This window comes from Apaloderma vittatum, unplaced genomic scaffold, assembly GCF_000703405.1.
Source record: "Apaloderma vittatum isolate BGI_N311 unplaced genomic scaffold, ASM70340v1 scaffold18049, whole genome shotgun sequence".
Taxonomy (NCBI): domain Eukaryota; kingdom Metazoa; phylum Chordata; class Aves; order Trogoniformes; family Trogonidae; genus Apaloderma; species Apaloderma vittatum.
Window position 1 is genome coordinate 21,139 of NW_009736005.1, and position 5,027 is coordinate 26,165.

Consider the following 5,027-nt stretch of genomic DNA (forward strand, 5'->3'; position numbering starts at 1 on the left):
ACGCTCTTGCAGCCAGAAATAGATACTCTCGACAAAAAGCTAAAGCTTGTTGTTGTGCAGCAACAGATTTTCTGGGATGTTTGTCATCCCCAAACTCCGTGATTTTCTCTTAAAGCAACAGCATTTCTTCTAGGTCAACCTTCAGAACCAGTCTTCAGCCTTTAGTATTTCAGAGGTACCAACATAACCAACCTTTCAGAAGTTGGATCAGCTGGTGTCCAGCTGCCAAGCCCAGATATTTTGATATCCGAGCTAACAGCCCCTCGGTTGCTTGCAAGATCTCAGTCTAGCAGCATTACAGCTTTCATAAAGCAGATTCTCTTCATGTTTATTACAAAGGTAATTTACAGGTGCCGCAGATAGTGCATCACAAAACAGTCAGTGCTACACCTGACGTGAAAGACAGTATTTAATTTAGAGATCAACTTGAAAGAAACAGAGGTAATCCCTGTAAGTCTGTGACCATAAACTGTGTATTAGGAGGTGATCTACAAATGAAGTACCGTAAATTTGCTCAAGCAAAAAAAAACTTTATTCAACAATAAACTGTAACACCCCTCGAGCGCATAAGGAATCACAGATTACAGGAAGCAATACGGCCAGAAAGCTTATTGAAAGGATGTAAAGATATAAAAGTATATTTTAAATTCTTCAATGAAAATATGATTAAATAGTCTTAAAGTAGTATCTTCTAACTAACAGTGAACCCCAATATTGAGAATACATTAATTATAAGCTACAACGTATCAACCTCCTTTCCTGTTTCTACTTAGATGTTTCATAACTCACAAGTCCATTACCAAAACACAGGTGCAGATTTCTTTACTGTTAAAAAAAAACCAAACAAACCTCACATTCCAACTAGTGACACTAGATATCTCAAAACTTTTAATATCACTTTTGGTCAACTCTCAGAAGCGTGTGTTTTCCTTGACTCAAAACCCATAACTTTTTTTTTTCCCCCACTAGTGAGAACCGTAACACTGCAATCAAACACCCAATTGACTCTTGCTGCCAGTCAGTTACTAAACCTGCAAAACTTTTTATCATTCCAATCCTCTTTTTTTTTTTTTTAGTATAGCCTTCTTCAAGCTCACTTCTTGGATTGAGCTATCTAGGCTCTATCATTAATGCTATTCAATCCTAAACAGGCAATTAAGTTTTAAAGCATTTACAGTTACATAATGTTATTGCTCTGGAATGAAACTCGCTGTTTCCAGTCCACTAAGGAGCTGAAAGTACAATCAACTGCCCTGCATTTGACAAGCAATGAGAAAAAAAGAAACTCACAGCCAGTAGATACCAAACATATGCCTACAAGCAAAATGGAAAATTTTATAGTAAAGACCAAGTTTCCATGGCAATAAATAGGTTTCCAGTTACCATCCAGAGAGAGTTGCTTAAATTTATGCGCAGCGGTCGCTGAGCCTGAACTACAAAGCACTAAATCCAGGCATCATCGCTAGGAGCTTTCAGGAAGTTGAAGTGCAAGAAAACATAAATGAAGGGTGGTATTTGCCAGCTTTATAAGAACAACACAGAACTAACAGGGAAAAGGAGGCAGAAATACATCAGTTCCGTGTTCTTCCTCCCGTAGTTCCCTTTACACGTCCGACAGACATATTTTGGGTGTGTGGTGTAAAAGTACTGGAACCCAAACATGGCTAGATCCAGCCTCTAACTTCTCAAAGGCTTTGGAGGTCTTCCTTCCACCACACTGATCATTGCTCAGACTTTCCACACGCTACAGGACAGTCTGGAAAGCAAGTCTGTGAACATTAGCACACGGAGCCAAACACGGGTCAAAGTCAGGCGGACAGGAGCCACTTACACTCAAATCATTAACTCCAGCCTGCATAAACCACCCAGACCAGCAAAATCCTTGTGGCCTACACTCACGCATTTAATTTTCTCTAACCCCAGCAAAACAGTGCTGTTATGTGTGTGCAGACCAGGGTAAAGCCTCACGCAGAAACGTGGCGTTTCACCAGAGAGCCAACAGTCACCGATTGTGTCCCACGCTTTGCACTGCGAGGTGCACGTGCCAACCCCTGAGCACCTTCCAAGCTGCACCGTTAATTAGATCTGCCTGTAGCACAGTGACTACAATAATCATAGAGCCAACAAACAGTATCTTTAAGTAATAATAAGGCACAGCTGCATCCTTCTGTGAAATCAAGGAAAGAGAATATGAAGATGTTCAAGTGAGTTGGAAAATTTCACCCGGTTACTCCTCTTTCAGTCTAACAATCTGCAGTCTACCAAACACCTTCCTGTAGGGCAACCAGCCTTGCGATCTTTGAAAGATTAAGAATCCACAATCTCTCCAGGTATTTTGTTAATCTGTTCATCAACCTTAACAAACCACTGCCACCATCTAAGGCTTGTTCCAAGTGTGGTGGATCATATCGAATATCTTTTCAGTTAACCCAGAGTGGACACAACGCATTTTTACCGTAGTCTTTGAAACTACTTTGAAGGCTGCAGGTGTTTACCAAAGATTACATACCAAACCAGCGAACAATCATACCAAAGTACTTATTTTTCCCCAAAGGCCGCTCCAAATACTCAAGTGGAACAAGAAATGAACTGAACACTAGCTAGAAACACTAGTTTCTAGTTTAAAGCTACTTTCTTCTCTTTTCTTTGCAAAATACTTGTAAAATGTTTTCTCTACTGAAGCACACTGTGAATCTTCTGAGTAAGTCCAAAAGTAGAACTATTACAACAGCTTTAACGTAAGAGCTGCCTAGCAGCAAGCACAGGAAATACAGAAGTGCTCTTCAGGGCTTGCATGACGCTCAGGATCTATTTGTATGTAATGCCGGCAAAACCCCTTCCTCCACTGCACGCTACAATCTTTTCATCGGGGTGGTTACGCAAACAATTCCACCTTAGCTGCTCTGGATGTACGTGAATACATCCCCTGAAAGGGCAGATATGGCACACGAGCATTTAAAACTGTACCAAGCTTATTCGACTTGGGAAAAAGAAAAAATGTACAAGATCAGCTAAAATAGGTATCAGGAAAACTTTAGTCATCATTGAAAAACAGGCTTTTCAACTTGGGATGTGCCCGGCTGCTTCGCGCAGAACTGTGACCGTTGGGATTGGTCAAGAACAGAGTAATCCTTCCCAATACCAAGTACCAATAATCCAGAAGGACAGTTTACTCTTATACAGAAATAAGTTTACAATACTTGGGAGGGGGTGAGGGTGTTAGAAACACAAATGCTTCCCTGTTACGCTCCAAATCAGCGAATCCTAAGGGCTTCACAATACGAATCACCACTTTCCTGCACCCCCAGTCTAGTCTATTTTGATTAGTAACTAATAAAGTAGTAGCACAACTTGTTACCAATACAGTAAGTAGTAGCTTTAGGCATCTCCATTTTTGGAGCCCATGTCAGTGAAGAAACCTAACCACACCCATACCCACCATGGCAAAAGGAGAATACAGTTGTACTTTAATTAAAGAGCAAGAATCTTGCATTACCAGTTTGACAAGACATGGGACAAAACCAGTCTCCATTTTTAATATGACATTATAGAGCTTTCACTCAAGTTTCTCCTCTCCACACAAAGTGGGTCAGTATTCCTGGGACCCCCTGCAGGACTTCACAGCACACAGTGCTCCTTAAAAACGCCGAACCATAAAGCTTGCCAAAACAGCAAGATACTGAGCTTGTTAACTTTTCTCAGTGTATCTTTTCCAGGATTCCCCCATTATGGAGGCTAAGCAGCTACTACAAAAGCTATAGCCAACTCTTTCAAGTAGTAAACAACACTGAACTGTCAGTTTCCTTGGTCAAGAAACAATATTTTTTTCTGTGTATCAACTCTAAACATACTTCATTCACAAAAAAAAACAAAGGTATAATTCCTGGCTCAGCTGACAATATTAAATTCCTACAATTCTTATGACTTAATAATTATTTAATCCTAAATACAGCATTCTAGTGTGTCTAAAAAAATTAATCCTCACACGACTAATACTGTGCTTTTTTGTTTGTTTGTTTTTTTGGAAACAGACCCAGGACAAGATCAGTCATGCACCATTATTTCAGTGACAAGATACTTTTGCTTGCAAAAACTGTAAGCTGCAGCTGAGGCACTGCCCTGCCCTATTCTAATCATTCATCTTGGCCTCTGGTTGCCAGGTTTAGTTCTGGGACTAACAGTTGTAAAGCACATTTTTCACTACGTTAAAAGGGAACGCTTGAGAATATCTGAATAAGGTTGGCCAAGCCACCCTCATTAAACAAGCATCAACATGTACTTCCCCCTCAGTGCTCTCCTATTATACACATATATATTTATTTATTTTTTGCCAAGTGATGAACACTTCAGTCTTATAATTTCAAACTTGTTTAAGCAAGTAATACCCAGTGAGGACAGATAAAAAAAGCAGGAAATTCAACTTACAGGCTCTTTACATTCTATTTTTCTCTTTCTTTGTACTCTGTCACCCCAGTTTACATGCTAAGTGAATTTATTTGCAATAGCTGGAGTAAATGTAACTAATTGGACCGTTTACTGAAACATTTGCTCAATTTCTACAGATAAAGACAATTCTAAAGCCCATGTAAAAAGAGTAGAGTCTCAGGACTCGCAGCAGGCAAGTCTGGTTTTTAAACACTGAAAAAGTTAACTCAGCAAGACAGAGTAAGTGTCAAAGAGTTGCTTTCTGCTGGATTTTTTAAGCTTCTTTACACATCCAAAGTAATTTTTCGTCTGCCATAAAAGATATCCATAATCAACAGTTCCAAACTTCATAACTATCTGAACCCAAAAGGCACATGACACCAGAAAACAAAACCAAACACAAATCCTAAAAGGCATGTGGAAAGAACAAAAGTTTATATGCTGTAATCAGCAACAAACGCTGAGGCAAAAAAATGGATTGGTGAGGAACCTGATCTGAGGGGATGACGAAACTCCTAATTCCACACTGGGCTACAGAAAAGGGAAAGATGATGCAACTGGGAAACCCTGCAGCCTCCTACCCAGCTGAGGGGGGGGGGGGG